General features: G+C 47.8%; 1 long non-coding RNA gene across 1 annotated transcript in view; it reads right to left on the bottom strand.

Moving 5' to 3' along the window:
- Positions 1-17650, bottom strand: part of LOC142010516 (uncharacterized) — a 62173-nt gene extending 44523 nt beyond the window's left edge. The window contains exon 1 of the long non-coding RNA XR_012644824.1: positions 17409-17650. This is a non-coding gene — a long non-coding RNA (uncharacterized LOC142010516). The remainder of the gene's footprint in view (positions 1-17408) is intronic.
- Between the last annotated feature and the right edge of the window lie 3681 nt (positions 17651-21331).

Raw genomic sequence — 21331 nt, 5'->3', positions numbered from 1 at the left:
GGTAACTGTCCAGCGGGGGGGGCAGCTTCCATAGGGCAATGGCCACCCTTTTGTGCTGGGGGAGTGCTGGCCTCAGATGTGAGTCCTGGTGCTGGACGACTGGGGCGAGCCAGTGGCACAGCTCCAGGAATGTCCCTTTGGTCATCCTGACATTCTGTAGCCACCGGTTGTCGCTCCAGTCCTCCAGCACCAGCGCGTCCCACCAGTCACTGCTTGATGGAAAGCTCCACAGGCAGTGGATGACCCAGGGGACTGGCTGGGGACGTTGCGCCCTGAGGATGGCATCCAGGAGGGTGCCTATTGTGCTGGCCACCTGGAGCTGCTGCAGCACAGCGGCCAGGACCACGGCCAGGATGCTGGCCACGGCTGCAATGGAGGGGGGATGCTGCTCGGGGTCCATGGGGTATGTAGGTTAGAAATTGTAGGATTAAAGTTAGAATTGCTCAAAGCTATGCTAAATTACTTCTTGCCAAGGAAGTAAAAGTAAATAGTAAGAGAAATTTTTAGTTATATAATAGGCTAAGGAATGACATGGTTGGACCACTATAAAGTATGGATTTGAAAGAAATTAAAGATAATCTAGGTGTGGCTCATAACTAAATGAATGATTTTCCTCAGTTTTTAATACGAATAACATCATGAGACAGGCATAATGGCAGTAAGGCTGACAAAATGAGGGTGCGTCTACACTTGCATTCCTCCTTCGAAAGAGGTATGCAAATGAGGAAAATCAAAAATGCAAATGCACATTGGCACCTCATTTGCATATTCTTATTTTGAAAGAGCTTCCTCTGAGAGAAGAAAACCAGTGTAGATGCTGCTCTTTTGAAAGTAAACCTCATCTTCAAAAGAATCCTTCTTCCCTTTATTTAATGAGAGTTCAAAAAATTAAATGTTGGTAGGAACCTATGAAAACCTGTTTGAGAAAGTAGAATCAGCATTTGCTTGTTATCACTGTGAAATCAGGACCAGCTAAGTCAGTCAGTCATATCATTTAGGACTTGAACTAAAAAGCTGTAAACAAATCTCCCCCACCCAAAGAGCATTTAAAAATAAGGACAAAAACTAAAGTGAGCTGCCTTTATTTGTACTATACGAGTGCCCAAAGCTTCCAAGTAGGATCAGCCAAAAAAAAGTCTGAGTAAGATAGTGTTCTCATTCTGCAAAATCTCAGTATGTGTAACAAACAACAGAGAAGGAGGGAGGGAGTAAAAGAATAATGTTAACATGATTGCAAAGTTACACAGGCTAGTTATGCAAACAGAAATCATCTGTGTTATACACACAAAATTAAAAACTATCAAATATGCCCACTTCCACTCAACACAAAGTTTATTAGTTCGTCATTATCTTACAGCAGTGGTTCCCAAACTTCTTCCAGTTGTGGAACACTTGGACATCACATGCTGTCTCTGGAACACTTTAGATTTTTTACACCATCATACTAACTATGAGGAACACTACCAATGGAAAATGTTTCATAATAACTATTGAATTACTGAACAGTAAATGCAACTCAACCAATAACAATGAAACCAGACATTAACCAAACAAATATAGCAGGGACAACAGATGAAACATCCCAAAATTTATTTTTTCCCTGAGGATGGGGAAGGGACTGCCATTACTCAATTTCAATGGTGGATGCTTTGCCATATCTCATCGAACACCAGTGTTCCGCTGGAACGCAGTTTGGGAACTACTGTCTTAGAGGAATCACAACAGTGCTGGATGTTAAGAAGGAGCCTGAAGGGGAATAAAGCCTTGCATAGCAGTTCCAGGAGAACATTTTATGCCTAATAGCACACATGGAAGACAGCCTGAAACAGATGAACCCATGAAACACATCCAAGGCTCACATCGTTGATAGAGCAGAGGAAGCAAACAGACCATGCCAGGCAAAAACACCTGAGACTTTTCAGTAGTTTTCAGTATTTTAAACCCACAAATGATCTTGAATGATTTCTAGAGTGCAGTCAACAATAATTATGTATATATACATAGAACAGAGAAAAGACAAACTGAAGAGACAGTTCTGGCCACAAATAAATTATGTTTTTATATACAACCTGAAAAAATATAAAAATAATTGTCACTTTTAATAAATGTCACATCTTTCATCTAGAGGCAGAGCAGAAGTTTCACTACAGGCTGGAAAAGTGCACATTATTCTTGAGAGCAATGGTTACCTAATGCTTGAATATAACTGCTGAATGTAAGTATTTAATTACTAAAAGTCCTTAGCAAGGTACTTCTGAAAAGTTGATTGTCCTAAACTAAACACTGCAAGACTCAGCAGACAGCCCTTGATAGGACTGTCATTGCCAAGGGAAGTGCACCTCATACTTTTTGCAATCCTATTTGAGGGCACCCCACTTAAGGTTTCAGATCTCTAGCCATCACCTTTCTCACGGGAAAGTCCCATGATTCTCCCTCTACTCAGGGGATTTATGCTGCAATTCCTCTTGCAATTCATTGTGATCTCCTTTCAAAGTCTGAGGCTATGTATACACTAGAGCATAAAGCCAATTTTAAGGCACTTAGCTCAATTTTACAATGTGACTGTCTTTACTGCAAATACCATGAGGTCAATTGTAAGGGGTGCTAAAGTAGACTCTCTCACCTCGACTCTACAATACGTCATAACATCAAGTTCTAACTTAAAAGGTTGAATGAATGCTAATGTAGAAACAGCCTTATTTAAATAGATTTTATTGGCCACCAGGGGTATCCCACAATGCCCAAAATGTGTCTGTTCTTGCCGCTTTCACTTCTGCTTCTCTCCAGGTGTGCAGGAAGTAGGAAACAGGAAACCCACAATCTGAATTCATTTTCCTTGTGATCAGCATGGTGATCACATCTAGCCATGGAAGAGGGCTCTAGCATCGAGCCATCAAGAAAGCAATGATCTTATTTCCGCTGGTGGTCTAGCCCCTGTCTCCCCACACCTATTGGGCGTTGGCTGTGGGGAACAGAAAGCAGCACAGGATTTAGCAGGAGAGGCCAAGAAACGTATTTTCTGTGCTTCATATTTGTATGCGGCAGCCTCTCCTCCCCCACAGACACCATGCAGCTGGAGGGCTAGCTTCCACCCCACCCCACCACACCACATGGCCAGCCCCCACCCCACCCCACCACGTGCTGGCTGTGCAGAGCGGACCATGCTTCCAGGCATGTTCTGCGCTGAGTGGGGTGAAGGCTTCTGCCCTTCACATTTACTGGGGCTCACCAAGCACCAGGGCCTGGCCCCTGGCAGCAAATATTTTCAGGAGCTGGCCCCTGAGACGCACCGTGCGCCTTGTGGCTGACCTCCCCAGTGGCAAATACTTCTGGGGCTGACCCCCACCCCCAGGTACACAACTGATTGAAAAATGTCAACAGGCTACTGAGGGGCAGGCCCCTCAAAGTCAACACATGCCAGGGGGCTGGCCCTGCAGCAGCAAATATTTTGGGGGCTGCCCCCGCAGGCACACACCTGATCAAAAATGTTTATAGGTTACTTGGGGGCTGGAGTACTGGCCGCCAGGGGCAAATATTTTCAGGGCCTGGCTCCTCAATGGCAGCATGCTCCAGTACTCTCCCTTCCCAAAGCATGTGGCTTGGGGGAGCCACTGTCCCAGCACTGACCTGTTTGATGTGTTTCCACAGGGGGATTTTTTTTCCCCGATATTCTCTAATTTTCCTTATTTCCTGATTTCCTTGAGAATAATATGAAGTTTTTCCAAGTTGCATGGAGCCTGTTTTACACTTGGGAGCATTGGTACATGGTACAGTCAGCTGGGTGCTCCCATAGCTCATTTGGGTGCTTCACTTTTTGAAGCGCATATGTTTGGTGTATTTTCACAGGGGGAAGATTTGTTGAGCGACCTGCTGATATGTTACAGTCAGCTGGGTGCTTGCCATGGTTCAGTCAGCATGGTTCTCCCAGAGCACATTTCTGAAGGGAGCTTCAGCTTGAGAAGCCCACCGGTTAGGTGTTCCTTTACACGGTGAACACTAGTTGAGCAACCTGTTGAAATGGATCAGTCAGGCTGTTTTTTAAAGTCACTGTTAACGCTATTGCTGCAGTAACCCAATCCACCAGAAACCAATGCCCTCTCTGGGATTCCCTACTTTTTGTCTTTCCTTTTGAATATTAAGTCTTTCCCTAGCCCCATGGAGCCATTTTGTTCCACTGTTTTGTGTTCTTTCACTGGGGGGGAAAACCAGCTGAGCGACCTGTTGACATAGCACAGTTAGCTGGGTGCTCCCATGGCTCTTTTCCTAGTTCCATGGAGCCAGTTTGTATTGCTTGGGCATCATGGGCTTCTGCTTCTGAAGCCCACCTGTTTGGTGTGTTTTTCCCCATGGGAAAAGTAGTTGAGCAACCTGTTGACGTGGTACAGTCCTTTTTTCAAGTCACTGTTCTTGAAAAAAAGAGAGAATGAAGCACACTCCCAGCAGTGAATTCTTACAAATGGTGTGTTGTGGGGGGAACGTGTGGGGGGACATAATGCGGACAACTCATACAATTTCTCTCATTGGGGAAAGAGACTTCAGAAAAATGATCATTTGTTTGCAACAGGAGGGAATGAGGGCAATGCATTCTGGGAAGTTGACATCACACACGCACAACAACTTGTGGGGCATTTTTTCCCCTAATACACCAGCAAGAAAACCCAGCATGCCATGGGACTGAGGGAACTGTGGGATAGGTTCCCACAATCCACTGCTGCAACAGTCAAACTTTAGCAATTTAATGGGGATGCACTAGAGTCGACTTCGAGGGCAGGTGCAGAAACTCAACTTTACCCTTATAAAACCCAGTGTTACAAACTCAATTTTAATAAATTCAACTTTATTACATAGTATAGACTGAGCCTGAATGTAATGGAGTATGTGAAATCCTTTGTTTGCCAAGCTTCTCCTGACAGGTATAAGAAGTCTATCCATTTTCCCACCAAGAGATGGGGTGACTCCAGACTTGGGGAGCAGTTGCCAGCAACTGTGACCCAAGGACAGATGGGACCTATGCCAACTGCTGGCACTCGCCACCAGCATCTGTGGACTATGGGTGGACTGGAACTGGGGCCAGCAGCCAAGATCCCTACTGAGGGACTGGAAACTAGGATCCCATGTGACAACGCAACTGGGCCCTTGATGTAAAGCCTGAGAGTGCTGCATCATCCCCAGCATTCCTACGCCCTGTGCCTAATGGCCTCTTGTTTCTTTTATCTCAGTGAAAGCGAATAAAATTGTGCCCTTTTCCAACTTCTGTAACAATTTTACCTTTTGCTAGATTGATTCTGACACATGGTTACACGTACCTGTATTACTAACACTGCCTACTAGTCTCTTAGAAGAAATATCTGGGGTAAATCACAGCTAAATACAGCACAGAACTCAGAGCTAGGACTGGAAGGACGTTCTCTGACCCCAGAAAACGTGTCCCCAACCCACAGTAAGCAGACATCCGGCTAACTCTGTGGGGGGAGGGGATGCTCAAACCTCCCTTCTGCTCCAAGCCCTGCCCTCGCTCCACCCCTTACCCAAGACCCCGCCCCATTCCACCCATCCCTTCTATTCCCTAACTCCTCCCAAGTGAGCCTCCCTGCTCCTCCCACTCTCTCCCTGAACTTGAACACTGGAAATCAGTGGATTGGCGGCACTGAGGAAGCTCTGGGAAGGCAGGGGAGGAAAAGCAGATGAGTAGCGAGAGGAGTTGCTGCCAGACAAGGGATGTTGCTGGATGACAAAATTCTGGTGATGAGAAATACATCCTGCACTAGCTAACTTTTCTCTCTTTGAACAAAAAGGCACTATGCTTGGGTTAATATTATTGACTCAAGTGCCTCTGTACAATTTTATTTGCTTTGTAAGCTTCTTCATAACCTTCACTCATTTTAATTGATTCTTTTCACCCTTTTAAAACACATTTTCCGACATTTCAACTGAACAATGTCTGCCAAAGGAAAAAAATCCCTGGGTTAAACTTAAGACTTTAATATGCAAGTGATGCACAGGCAGCTTCCGAAATTACTGTCTTGCCACAAAAGAACAAATCATGTATAATTTGAAAAGGTTATTAGAGAAGGGTAACACTATATTCCTAGTGATGCAGCTAGAGTACAAAGGAAGCTTTTTGCTGAGGCCGATTCACTGGCTGCAAGAATTAGTTTGTTCTTGTTCACATTTTCAAAAGAACATTGCTCTATGTCTTATTAGGTTGTAATATTTAAGCCACTGTCAGTGTACTCCAGAGCTTTTTATACAGGAATCTTTTCTTCTATTATCTGAACTGAAAGAAAGAAAACAAATACATTTTCAGGGCTAGAGAGTCAAACATTGTGAACAGCTGTTAAGGTTGGGAGGAAAATAATCATGACCAATAGAGAGAATCAATAGATACTGTAACAAAAGGTAGCTGCGTTAGTCTGTATCTTCTAAAACAACAAGAAGTCCTGTGGCACTAACAGATAACAGACTAACAGATATTGTGGAGCATAAGCTTTCATGGGCAAAGACCGGCTTTGTTAGTTGCATCTGACGAAGAGGGTCTTTGCCCATGAAAGCTTATGCTCCAAAATGTCCATTATTCTATAAGGTGCCGCAGGACTTCTTGTTGTTTTTGAAGGTACTGTATGTATTTTGTATTTCAAATATGCTTAAAACTGTAAATACATTAACACATGATCTGAAATTATGGTGTACGCTAAAGCTACATCTACACTACAGATCTTTCGAAAGAAGCTCTTCCTGAAGATCTCTTCCAAAAAATCTTCTTTCGAAAGAGCGTGTCCACACACAAAAAAGCAGATCAAAAGAGTGATCTGCTCTTTCGAAAGAGAGAGTCCACACAGCCCCTGCTCTTTCAAAAGAATGGGCCAGGGATCGAAAATAAAGACTGTTCTTTCAAAAGAAGGGCCATGCGGAGCATCTACACAGGTTTTCTTTCTAAAGAAGCTTTCAAAATGGGGCGTTCCACCTGAAACAGGAAAGGAAGAGTGATTTAAAAAGGAGTGCCACCTTCTTTTGATTTACTTTTGAAAGAACACTTTTTGTGTGTAGATGCTTCATGGGGTCTTTTGAAAAGAGCCCCCTTCTTTGAAAAAAAATCTTTCAAAAGAACTTGCTAGTATTGATGCAGCCTAATATATTTCAAACACAGAACATACTGAAAGTAAATCTTGATTTCCTTTTCTGGTTAACTAATATGCATTTAAAATATACGTCAAAAGAAAATACGTAAAGTGAAGATTAACACTGTAATATTGTAAGGTTGACAGACCCAGATCGATGGCAGAAGGAATTGAACCTGCGAGCATAGGGGCTAAAGCCCTGTGCTCTACCACATGAGATAAAAGCCAACTGGCTCTCAGACAAGGTTGTAGAACAGACACTTCACGCTCCCTAGCATGTGGTTTCAGTGCCTCTGGGTTACATACTTCCCTAAGGCTGAGGTTGCGTGTCCCAAGCTTCCGAGACCTTCCAGAAGGTCATCTTGGATGACCTCCCAAAAATGTAACCCTTCTGCTCGTAGCAGTTGGCAGCAGCCAGAGCCGAGTTCAGTATCTAGGGGTCCTACCTCACACAGAACCGGCTTGAGACCCCACCCAGCAGCCTGGGAAATTCACACACCTCTGGGTGCCTCAGAGATGCAATTCTTCCCCACTCACAAGCACAGATTTTGAGTGTAGAAAATAAACTTTTAACGAAAGAGGCAGAAAAGTCACACAGCATTAGCTTGGGAAAATACTACACCCAGAGTTCATAACCAACCCTCAAGTAACCGTCCGAGCTCAAGTGGATTGAGCAGTGTCATTTGACTCTCAGGCTCACCAGTCTGGCACTGGAAGGGTCCAATTCATACACCCAAACTTTCTCTGCACTTCCCCTTCAAATATAGCTTTTTTCCAGTCTGTGCAGACCCTGACATGTCACCCTGTTGACTTCACTCATTGAGCCTGAGGCAATGCCATCTTTGTGCTGGTCCTGTGGTCCACTTGTTCCTACCAACTGCCCTGCTAACTGCCTACTTCTTCTCTTACCAGCTGCCTTCCAGTCGCTCCTGCTAAATGCTGCTGCTTCTCCTACCAGCCACCTGCCCATCGCTTTGTGGGCTTGGCTTGAGGCAATAATACCCTATGATTTCAGCTTTCAGTGGCTTCTGCTGCCACCCTGTAATTTCAGCTCTCAATCTCAGTATGCACCAGGGTGGATTCTCACATAAAAAGTATACACATTCCAACATCCAGCTTTTAGTTCTATCTTTAAACAGTTGGGGGTTGGACTAGTCAAACCAGGCTTATGGCTATATGGCCAAGGCTTTGTTTGGCCTAAGGCTCCTAGCAAGCTAGGTTAACTAGAAACGCTTCCCCACCCACTGCTTCACAATGCTTAGATGAGGTGAGCCCTGTGCAATCCATGTCTTACACACCAATGATGACCACCCTGTACCCCCACAGCAACTTCAAGAATTGGTGAGACTCCACAATTCTTACCCTAGGTGATAGCATAACTTTACAACATGTTTACAATAGACAAAACCCCATTTCTTTACCTGCTACCCATCAGACTTTGTTTGCAAGGTATTACATACGTACACCTTTGCATTTTCATGTAAATGATCTCTAAAGGACACACTCCTCAAATCCTTTAGCGCTATTGAGCGCCTGCTGGCACATTCCTCACACTATAAATAATAAAGAAGATCAATTTCAATACGGTAAATTTTGTGAGTGTACTGTGATCTTTTTGCTAACTTAAAATACTACTCAACTGTACTCATTTGCTATTGATATTTATAAAGATTCATATATTTACAGCCATGAACACTGTAGCAATTTTTGTATATTGAGAGCCACTACCACTGTAAATACGAGCAGAGAACTACCACATTACAATCAACACTCCACTAGGTCTCAGCTCACATTTCTGCCAGTTTTTCAGGTGTATACTTTATCACACGTTAAAATATAATGCTATTGTATGTATATTATATCTACAAAGTTATAGATATCACTAATTACATGACTACCAAGTTTATGGGAACTGTGAGTATAGGTTCAATTAGCACAGAGAAGCTACTTTAAAGCACAATGTTTACAGGACTCTAAATCATAGAAGTCCTGAAAGCTGAGAGATGTTTTGTCTGCAGCAGAATTGACATTCAGAAGCAAGGTCAGCCATTTCAGATGTTCCCCTCCAACTAATCTATTCCACAGATGAACTATGCAACTGCTTCAAAGAAAAAGGAGTTTTAGCAGGCTAATAACAATAGGCTCCACCTAAAGTTTAAAGCAGCAGATGTTTGCAAATGTACGAGATTTTTATTTCTATGATTTGGTTCAAATCATTACTGTTACTAATCCTATTAATACAATCATTGTATTACAAATTTCCACTTGTGCACTGTTGTAATCTGTTAACTTCAGAGATAAATCAAACCAATTCTGTTCCAAGTTACAGCCCTGAACATCTAGGGCGCATCTACACTTGCATTCCTCTTTTGAAAGATATATGCAAATGAGGCAAATTAAAAATGCAAACTAGGTATAAATTTGTGTATTTGACACCTCATTTGCATATTATAATTTCGAAAGAGCTTCTTTCGAAAGAAGAAAGCCAGCGTAGACGCTGCTGTTTTGAAAGTAAACCCCATCTTCAAAGAATCCTTCTTCCCATTAAATAAAGGGAAGAAGGATTCTTTCGAAGATGGGTTTACTTTCGGAAGACCAGCGTTTACACTGGCTTTCTTCTTTTGACAGAAGCTCTTCTGAAATTATAATATGCAAATGAGGTGCTGAATATGCATATTTATGTCTCATTTGCATGCCTCTTTCGAAAGAGGAATGCAATTGTAGGCACACCCTTAGTAAAATCAATAACAGTGGTATAACTCCACTAAGGACTTGAATTGGGTTAATGGTGCCGTTCTGTTGAATTTAATGGGCTTTGGATAAGATCTTTACAGCAAAACCTCCCCCAGTATCTCTACTAAGCTGTGTCTACGCGTGCACGCTACTTCGAAGTAGCGGCACCAACTTCGAAATAGCGCCCGTCATGGCTACACGTGTTGGGCGCTATTTCGAAGTTAACATCGATGTTAGGCGGTGAGACATCGAAGCCGCTAACCCCATAAGGGGATGGGAATAGCGCCCTACTTCGAAGTTCAACATCGAAGTAGGGACCGTGTAGTCGTTGCGCGTCCCGCAACATCGAAATTGCGGGGTCCTCCATGGTGGCCATCAGCTGAGGGGTTGAGAGACGCTCTCTCCAGCCCCTGAGCTCAATGGTGGCCGCGTGGAGCGGCCCCTTAAAGCTCCCCGCCCCCTCCCTTCCTGTGCAGGAAGCTGAGAGAACGTGCAGGCGGCAGCCCAGACACACGGCCAGCCTGCACGTCCCTCAGCCAGCTAGAGACACCCACCCAGCTGCGATGGCCGCCTGGCAGCCCCCCCAGTGTCCCCAGGGGACCCCCCCCAAGGGAAGCCAGGGCTCACAGCCCAGCAGCCAGGCGGGGAAGCGGCAGCGGGGCCCCTCCTGGACGGAGGCCGAGCTTCGGGACCTGCTGGGGCTCTGGAGCGAGGAGGAGGTGCTCCAGGTAATGGGGAGCAAGACACGGAACGCGGATGCATTCGCTTGGCTGGCCGAGGGCCTGGCCGCCCAGGGTCACCCTGCCCACACTCCGGATCATGTCTGGAGTAAAGTGAAGGAGCTGCGGCACGGTTACGCCCGGGTCCGGGATGCGGCCGGCCGATCTGGGGCCGCCACTGTCAGTTGCCCCTTATACAGGGAGCTCAGGGACATCCTGGGCCCCCGGCACACCTCCTCCCCTCTGGCCACTCTTGACACCTCGGCTGAGGAGCCCCAGCAGGCCCCGGAGGCGGAGTCCGCCCCGGAGGCAAGCCCCGCACCCCGGGGGCCCCCCCAGGAGCCCACCCCCGGGGCACCGGAGCAGGAGGAGAAGGAGGGGGACTCCTCCTCCAGCGACATCGGGCTCCAAATAATGATGCCGTCCCGGAGCTCCATCTGGGTGTCCGCCCCCCGGGTGTCCCCCGACCATGGGTGTGGACCGTCAGGTATGTACCCCCCGGTGCACACCCCTGGGGTTGAGGGGCAGGAGTAATAGATATGACCAGGGCCCTCCACATGCCCAGATGATCATAGCCCCAAGGACAGCAGTGGCATGTCCCTCAGAAGAGTACATCAACCCCTGCCCCCGCCAGCACGACAGTGCCATGCCCCATCCCCGGGGCTGGGGAGAGCGGAACCTCTGGGGTCCCCCGGGGGGAGGGGGTGGGACACCCAGCAGCAGCAGCAGCAGCATGTGATGGAGTGGGGGGAGTGCAAATGCGAGACTCAGGCTAGATATGAGAAACAAGCTGAATAGCTCCCAGTGGCTAAGGATGATCCTGGGGCTACAACTGGCAGGTTACACCTCTGCCCTGAACAAAGAGGAGGGAGGAGCCGAGCTGGCTTTGAATCGGGGGCGGCAGTTAGAGGCTAGGGGAAGGGAGAGCTAGAAGGCAGCCAGCCTGAGGAGGGGGAAAGCTACACCCCAGAGGGGCACCCCTCGGGGTCTTCTCCCCAGGACGGGTTGGAAGGACTGTCTCTGACTGCTGTACTGTCGCTTGTGGGAGAAACTGGGCATCTGTTGCCTAAGAAACCTCTCCTGTCATACTTGCTGAGTGAGAGTCACTCCTGCCAGTGGACGGGGTGCAGAGCAGGGGGACCCCTGAACCCCATCACATCAGCATCTCCCGGGGACGGGGATGGGGAACCTGCAGCACAGGGGTGGGGGGACAAGGGTCACGGCTCGGGGCCCACACTAATGGCTGTCTCCACTCTTTTTCCTCCCCTCCCGTGTTCCGCAGCTGCACCATTGGAAGGACCGGAGAGCGCTGGCGAGGCGTCAGTGGTCCCGGAAGCCCTCTGGGGCCATCACTCCAGGCCAGCCCCTCAGCGGAGGACCGACCGGCCCCACAGGGGGCAAGACGGTGGACCCAGCACCAGCAGCCGCTGGCGACGGACCACCAGCTGCTGGCCCTCCACCGCTGGCAGGTGGAGGTCGCCAAGCAGCGGCTGCGGGTGGAGCAACGCTGCCTCCATCTGCAGGAGCAGGCGCTGGCCTGGCGCCAGGAGGCATGGGGGGCCTACATGCAGACTGTCAACCGCATTGTGGACTACCTGGCCCCCCATGCCGCGCCGGCCGCCGCTGCGCCCACCCTGCCTGCTCCACCCGCTGCTCCAGCCGCCGTGCCGGCCGCCATCGCACTGCCACCCACCACCGAGGTCCATTCCGCCGAGGGGGACCTGGGGCCAGCTGACACTCGCCGGCCATATCTCCCGGTCCGCCCGGTCCCCATCCAGCTCTGGCCAGGGCTGCGGCCGAGGCGGGGATCCCGGCTGCCCACCCGCAGCGCTGGACTGTAGGGACATGGGGCCCAGGACGTGCCCCCCCCTTTGTATATATTCCCCCCACTTTTAAGTTATTTTTTTCTGTAAATAGTTTGTATTTGTGACCCGTTTTCCAATGCTGATCCTTACCCCCCCATGTAAATAGTTCTCCCCTTCCTTGTCTTCCCCTTTCATGTTATCCCTGTTTTTATAATACATACATATATAAGTTAGAATTTCCGTTATAATAAGAGTTCAAAAGATGTTTGATTTGACAAACAACTGTCTGCTTTTATTTTTACAAGAAAAGTGGCGGAGGGTGTGCTCTTGGGTGCTCTGTGGTGTGGGCGTAGGGGCAGGGAGTGTTGTGGAGGATGGGGGGGGCACTGGTGGGCCTGCCAGCATTCACCCCGTGGTCTCGTCGAACTGGGCCCGCAGGGCCTCCCGGACCCGGGTCCCTTCGGGGTCCACCTGGCGACTGGGGGCAGCGGGTGGCTGCACATCGGCCCTGCTGGCCTCCACAGCCTAGCCCTGAAAGAAGGCCTCCCCCTTGCTCGCTACCAGGTTGTGTAGGGCGCTGCACGCACCCACAATCTGGGGGATGTTGGTGGGGCCTGCATCCAGGCGGGTGAGGAGACACCTCCAGAGCCCTTTGAGGCGGCCAAATGAGCGCTCCACCACCTGGCGCGCGTGGTTCAGGTGCTGCTTGAAGCGCTCCTGGCTGGCAGACAGATGGCCCGTGTACGGGTGCATGAGCCAGGGCCGGAGGGGGTATGCCGCATCTGCGATGATGCAGAGGGGCATGGTGGTGTCCCCCACAGGGATCTCCTGCTGGGGGATGTAGGTCCCTGCCTCCAGCCGGCGGCACAGGCCCAAGTTCCGGAATACCCGGGTGTCGTGGGTGCTGCCAGGCCAGCCCACATAAATGTCCTGGAAACGGCCCCGGCTGTCCACCAAGGCCTGGAGGACCACTGAGTGGTAGCCCTTCCTGTTTATGTAGCGTCCTCCACTGTGCTCCGGGGCGCAGATGGGGATGTGAGTCCCATCCAGAGCCCCGAAGCAACTGGAGAAGCCCAGGGTGGCAAAGCCTGCGATGGCGGCATCCGGGTCCCCAAGCCTCACAAGCCTCTGGAGGAGCATGGCGTTGATGGCGCGGACGACCTGCAGGGGAAGCACATGGGAGAGCACCAATGAGGGGTGAGCAGGGTGTGTGTGGCCCTCCCCTGACACCCTGGCCCCCCTCCCCTCCCCTGCCAGGGCCCCCCTCCCCTCCCCTCCCCTGCCCTCCCAGAGCTGCCTCCCCCTCCCCCCATGGGTCATCTTACCTCCATGAGGACAGCCCTGACGGTGGCCTTGCCGACGCCAAACTGCTGGCCCACGGATCGGTAGCTGTCTGGAGGGACCAGCTTCCAGATAGTGATGCTGACCCGTTTCTCCACACTGAGGGCACGCCGCATGGCGGTGTCCTGGTGCCTGAGTGCGGGGGTGAGCCACTGGCATAGCTCCAGAAATGTCTGCCGGCGCATGCGAAAGTTCCTGAGCCAGCAGTCATCGTCCCACTCTCCGAGCACCAGCCGCTCCCACCAGTCGGTGCTTGTGGGGTAGCTCCACAGCCGGTGGCGTATGAGGCGGGGGGGGGTGCTGCAGGGTTGGGGGTTGCGTCCTCCTCCCCTGCGGGCAGCTCCTCCTCTCTGGCAAGGAGGTGCTCAGCTGCCTCCTGCATGGCATGGAGCAGGGCGAGCACTGCTCCTGCAGGGGCGGCTGGGTGGACCTCTGGCTGCTGCTGCTGCTGCTGGGGGTCCATCATGACTGCGTCGCTCGAGGTGTGCATGCCTATGGCTCTGCAGACCGCGTGCTGTGTGGGCTGTGTGTGTCTGGGAGGGGCCCTTTAATGGAGCGGCTAGCTGTTGCGCCGGAAGCGCTAGTCCGCCCTGTGACCCTGTCTGCAGCTATGCCTGGCACCCTTATTTCGATGTGTGCTAGTTTGGCGTGTAGATGTTCCCTCGCAGCACCTATTTCGATGTGGTGCTGCGCAACATCGACGTTGAACGTCGAAATTGCCGGCCCTGGAGGACGTGTAGACGTTACTCATCGAAATAGCCTATTTCGATGTAGTGTGTACATGTAGACGTAGCTCTAGTGATGCACACACAAGGCAACAACCGTCATCTATGCACAATGTTTAAGTATGTATAAGACAATACTATAAAACAATAAAAACTTTAGTTTGATAAGTCAACATCACTGTCTGCACATATAGGTTTTACTTCTCTCTCCCCACAACTAAGGAAGTTGACTATACGGAAAACTATGTGCAATGTTTCTGTCAGTGTTGGAGAGGGTCTGTTTCCTGTACTTATAGATATTTTTAAAAGTATCACATTGGTAAGGAGTGAATATAAAAGTTCAGAAATAAAAGCATGCAAATCACACATCACTATTTTGAAAATTGGAAACACTCTTGACATTTAGATAAGTGGAGTCTATAGATCAGGTCTAGCCAAGGTCTGAACTGAGTTTTAATGAATGACAGACAAATCTCCAGGCCATTAAACCATCACATACAGTTTTGAATATTTATTAACGTTTTCTGCATGGAAAACAGGGGAGCTTAGAAAAAAAATAATAGTGAAGTTTACTATTTACCTAGTACAGTGAACCCTTGATTTAATGGACTAATAGGGGGAAGGAGTGTCTGTTAATGCTGAAAATCTGTTATATCTGAATGGTTGCACTGTATGATAATTCACTGACCTTCCCAGCCCATCAATCACTCCTGTCCCCTGTCTCCCCTTCCTTTTCCCACCTCCAGCCCCATTCTTCCCCTCACACCTCCATTTCCCTCTCCCAATTACCAGGAGAGGAGCTGAATGCTGGCCTGACTCCTTCCGCCTCCTGCAGCTCACAGCGCTGCAGTTCCTCCAGCCCCAGCTCCGAGCAGCCCGTGCAAAGGTAGAGGGTGGCTGCCCCCAGTCTGCCAGCAAGCAGCAGCCTCTGACACCATGGCTGCCGCTCAGCACCATTGCAAGCAGAGGCAGACGGGTGCCAACATGCTCCACGCACACAGGGCTGCAGGAGGAGAGCTCCTGTGCCCTGTCACAGGCCCCCCCGGGCCCAAGTGGCTCCTCTGGCCCCAGTGACCCTTCCAGCCTCAGCAGCCCCAGCAGAGGCTCTAGTGAGCCTCTGACATTTATTTGTTGGGGGTGCACAGGCCGACAGACAACATCCATTATTTCCGAAGTCCGTTATATCAGGGTCCATTAATTTGAAGGTTTACTGTAAGTATATTATACTGACTTCAAGTGATGACCCAATGTGACAAAATATTCCAGCAAAAGTGTTAGGTTAATTTCCACACACGGTCTCCAAAAACATTACATCAATTAAGATTCTTTTCATTTTCTTCAATTTTAAATCAAGTATTTTTAAAGACGTTTCTCAGGCATTCCACTGAAAGTTAGAGTTCTTCACTGACTTCTACAATGGTATCTATCCTGGGACAGGGGAGCAAATTTTTACTGCAAGATTGCTATCACATAATAGTCTTCCCACTATCGCACAGTAAAAATACACCTTTTCCCAACTGCAGGGTGTAGCCTATTTGAATTTATACTGAAAATCAGTCAAAGAATAATCATTTTCTTAATGGAATGCTGGTGAATTAACTACATCACTTCCTCTTTCTTGTAGAAACACTTGTCAGCTCACAATCTCTAATACTCCAGATTAATTTTCTCACATTTATACAGCTTCTCTAGATACCGGTAACTAGCTGGTTTTAATCACAAATAGCCAGGTCTAAAAAGAAAGGAGTCTTTTGGACTATTTGTATAAATGCATGTAGTATAATACAGTCTTTAATTACAAGATCACATACTTACTTTTTCCACAGGGCCCCTGCCTCATTCATTGCGTAAGATATACAGTGTTCAACTGATGAAATACTAATAATGTTTTTATCTAGGTTGTTAAATGAATCCCTATGTACTGCAAGCCTGATCTGAACAAAGAATTCTTAATTTCCCCACTGGCTTTTCTAGGACACTTGTCACCACAGAACCTCAGAGCTTCACAAATATTAATTTATCCTTGCAACATCCTTCGGCAGCGAGAAGGTAGATGTTAGCCTCAGTTTACAGATGGGGATCAGAAGTACAGAGAAAATGAGGGCAAAAACTGTTTATTTATTTGAGTGGCCCATTTGACAAAAGACCTGATTTTTTCAAAATACTTAATATATAGAATTTTACAACTTCAAAGTGCAGCTTCCATTGATTTCAGTTGCCACTGTGATTGATAAACATGTGAAATTCTCCCACCTCAAAAACAAAAAAAACAAACAAAAAAAAACTGAGGCAGTCATCTGGCATGGAACATTTCAATCAAAATGTTTAAAGCTTAGCAATGTTACAGGCATCTGAAAATAGGGCCTTATAATGCAAAAAGTCAGTCTACTTTAATAATACAGTTACATGACAATCAAGTGGAATTTCACAACTCCAGGGCTATTTTTGTTTCCTTAGCAGCTAGCTGAACTAAGTGAGAGAAGCATCCTTAATACCCAGTATACCTATAACCTTACTTTGTTTTTAGCCATCAGCATGCTATTAGCCTCTCAACCTTAAAGCATTTATAAGAAACAGATGCAACACACTATCCCAACTTAGCTTAAAGTGCTTATGGAAATACCATATGGAATACAATAATCCCTCAAAATGCATGATTTCAAGTTGCACTTAACATTAATGCAAGTTAAGTGTAACTCAAAATCCAGCTCCCCCAAGCCCTGGCTCAATCCCCTCACCCCACAGAGCCCTGGTTCAACACTCCCCCCGCAGGCCCAATTTATCTGTACCCTGCACGGCTCTGTCTCAACCCCCTGCAAGGCCGCACAGTCCTAGCTCAAATCCACCCCCCACAGCCCTAATCCACCACAGGCTTAATCCCCCAGCTTCCCTCCTCCCACGGCCCCAAACCACTGACAGGCTTAAACTTCCACAACTGCTCCTCTCCCTGCCAGCCCCAGGACTTACCTTTCAAAAGGAGCTCCAGGTGCTCCTTCCCCGCTTCCCAGGCTGCAGAATGTGCATTCTGTTGGGGAAAAAAAGCTGCCCCCTTGACTTACACAAAATTCAAGTTATGAGAGGGTGTGTGGGAATGCAACCCTCGCATAACTTGCGGGACTGCTGTAGTGTGTCAATGATATCTGATAGAAAAATTGGTGAATGGCTGGCTGCTGGTTATTTGGAAAGAGAAAGCAAACAGTTTCTCTGGCTTTCAATTTCAAGCCTCTCTAGAGATTGTGTAGTAAATGTAAAACATTAGCATTGTGCAATATCTAATGATACAGTCAACTCTACTGCTGGTGCTTTTACGTATTTCAAAGATTTTAGATGAGTAACTTTGCAGTGGAATAAATTAACTTGTTTGCTGGTCTTACATGAATAATTTCAGGGAGGAGCATAGCTGAAAGAATAATTCTCTGTCAGAAGCATTCCCAGCATGGAAGTGGGCAGCTTCTGCTCTACTTGGCTTCAGTCCAGGCCCCTTAACACTTCAGTTGTTGCAAAGTGAGAGAGGTTTGGACTTTCTACTTTTTCAAAACTCTTCCTAGGCCAGAACATGCTCCAATCAACTAAGCGAGTCAAATGCACTGGGCGTATGGTGAAAGTGTTGTCTTGTACCTAGTAGCTCAGACAACTCATCCTTCTGTTTGAGAGACGTTTAAGTTCATTGACTCCACAGACAGAATGCCTGAAAGAAAAAAAATTAGATGTTCCATGGATGTACAATTTTATTTCAAATTCTTGGAGTCTGAGAGGCATAAAGGATTTCCTGCAGTCCATTCATACATCACTCCAGAAAGACGGAATCAAGAACTATGTGAATGCATGACTTTGGGGAGATTGCCTTATAGGAAATTCCATTCATGAAGTACAAGATACTTCAGCTCTGATGATCCTTTTTATAAGAATTATTGTCAGTTTTCCCAATACCAGCATAACATACGCACGTGGGAAAAGTTCTTCACCCTTCACATAGGCTACGTCTACACAAGTCACTGTCAGAAGAGATTTCCTGGCAAAACTTCTGTTGACAGATTGCGTCTACATAACAAAAGCAGATTGGAAGAGCAATCCACTCTGTTAACGGAGAACAGTCAGACTGTGCAGCCCTCTCTCGACAGAACAGCTGACTGGAAGCTCTGCAAACAAGGCTGTCCAGTGAACTGGAAGCCCTGTCTGTTAACAAAAGGGTCCTGGAGCATCTACATGACTGTTTTGTCAACAAAACAACACTGTTGGGAAAGGTGTTATGCCTGCACTGAGAGAGATATAACGCTGCTGGCAGATGTGCTGAGTTTAGTTGACAAAGCACATTTTGAGTGTACATGCTCCATGGTTTTTCCCGAAAAAGCCCAGTTTTGCCAAGCAAAGCCTCTCTGTAGACATAGCCAAGGGGGAAAGCTGTGTTAGGTTGTAGCTTCTCAAGTAACAAGCCATTCTGTAGCAGCTTAAAGACTAACAGCTTTATTACATAAGGAGCTTTTGTGGGTAAAACATACTTCCTTGGATTACTGAAAGGCACCATGAGGCACTTTATAAAACAATTAGAATCCAGGGTTTATATTGCAGGGGCTGGGGAGACAGAAGAAAAGGAAGTACTGATTACCACCAGGACCAGCAGATGAAGCAAATTAAGTTAAGTAAGATGTGTGCTGCTCCTGTGAACATCAAAAGTAGGAAAATTGTCCCTGTAATGCATACGATAATTGAGATCTCTTAAGGCCTAATTTAAATGTGCCAAATTTGCAAATTAATTCCAATTCAGATGTCTCCCTGGCTACATCTACACTAGCCAAAAACTTCGAAATGGCCATGCAAATGGCCATTTCGAAGTTTACTAAGGAAGTGCTGAAATATATATTCAGAGCCTCATTAGCATGCGGGCGGCCACGGCACTTCGAAATTGATGCAGCTTACTGCCGCGCGGCTCTTCCAGAGGGGGGTTCTTTTCGAAAGGACCCCGCCTACTTCGAAGTCCCCTTATTCCTGTCTGCTCATAGAAATAAGGGGACTTCGAAGTAGGCGGGGTCCTTTTGAAAAGGAGCCCCATCTGGACAAGCCGCTCAGCAGTGAGCCACATCAATTTCGAAGTGCCGCGGCCGCCCGCATGCTAATGAGGTGCTGAATATGTATTTCAGCGCTTCATTAGTAAACTTCGAAATGGCCTTTTGCATGGCCATTTTGAAGTTTCTGGCTAGTGTAGACACGGCCCCTCTGTAATCTTGTGGTAAAATCCTTATGTAGAAGAATCGATTTTAAAATCCATTATTGAATGTCCAGGGAGGTTAAAGTGTTGCCTTTTAGGTTCGTGAGTATTCCAATTCCTGATGTGGGCTTTATGTCCATTTATCCTTTGGTAGAGAGACTGTCCATTCTGTCCAATGTACAGTTACTTTTGAGTCTCTCTTTAGCTGAAAGCTGTTATATAAAGCTGGTATTAAGCACATAATTGTTCCTAAGCAAATCAAATGCTGAATTAAGCATGTTCTAAAGGGTGACTTGGATCTTGCTCACAAGGAAAATCTTGTCCACTTGAAGGACTCTGGTCTGATCCCAGGAAGAACACATAGGACAGGGGATGGCCACCCACAGCTCTGGAGCTGCACATGGTTCTTTACAGAGTCGTCTGCAGCTCTGGATGCTGCCGCTGCTGACTCCTCTTGTGGCTCCCTGCCCCACCGGTGCCAAAATGGTAGAACCAAATTTAATTGGTTCAACATCCAGCAGGGTGGCAGGAGGGATCCTGCTGTTAAACCAATCCAATCCAGTTCCACTATCTCACTTGGCCACCAGGGGTAGGCTCCCCACCTTCGGAGCACTCCCATACCCCCTGCCCTGCCCGCACCAGGAGGGCTGGAACCAGCTGCTACTCAGGCAAGGGGCTGTTTTTGGGCTGGATGCATGGGTTCCCCCTGCCCTGGGCTCTCAGCACAACCCTGGCAAACTGGCTCCACACCACCATGCACCATGACACTCTCTATGAGGAGAGGGCCCCTCCATCCTACCAGCTGCAGTAGAACCTGGTGTCAGAGGCCCTCACTCCCTGGGGAGCTCTGCCATGCTGCCCTGCCTGCCATCCAGCCATGCCACTGCATCTGACTTGCTGATAATAAACAAAGCCAGAACCACGGATGGGTTTGTCCTGGTGGCCGGTTTGGGGATCGGGGGTTGGGCCTGAGGCACGTTAAGACTAGGGATGGGAGGGCAGGTTTGAGGCTGAGAGGGGTTAATCCTGGGGATGGGGGGGCACGTTTGCGGGAGGGGGAGTTAAAGCTTGGGGATAGGGTGGGGGATTTGGAGGCTGAGGTGGGTAAAGCCTGGAGATGGCGGGGTGGGTTTGGGGGTCAAGAGAGTATAATCTGGGAACTGATGTGTGTGTGTTTGTGCATGGAGGGTTGATGCAAACATTTCTCCTTCCTGCTTAAAGGCATATCCCCAAGGCACAGCGCTTTCCTCGTCCTCATTTGCTCTCCAATCCAGGGGTGAAAGTAATTTAAACCTTCTAACTGTAACTGGTATAAACCGTTGTGTGTGCACTGTTCTTAAAATAGGAGTTACAAAAAGTGTGGCTTGATGTTGTTTATTAAGGGCTGTCTCATATTGACATGCATTGCGGCTCCTGAAGTATTGATTTTGTAACTGACTTCAGGAAAAAAAAAAAGTCTTCTCTCTATTTTTGTTGCAGACTCCTGAACAGGCAGATCCCCAAAGAAGGGAAAGAAATTGTCCGTTGGTGGTACTCATGCTTACCCTAAAATGGGGATTCTGAGGACAATTTGTTAAAAAATGTACATGAAACTGAACAGAGTAAAAGTAGAGAAAGCAGAAAATTACAGGCAACATCTGCCTTGAAACTGAAGCCTGGCAGTAGTAGCCTCTACCTCTATTAA

This window comes from Carettochelys insculpta, chromosome 3 (genome assembly GCF_033958435.1).
Source record: "Carettochelys insculpta isolate YL-2023 chromosome 3, ASM3395843v1, whole genome shotgun sequence".
Taxonomy (NCBI): domain Eukaryota; kingdom Metazoa; phylum Chordata; order Testudines; family Carettochelyidae; genus Carettochelys; species Carettochelys insculpta.
This window is presented reverse-complemented; position numbering and strand designations above follow the sequence as displayed.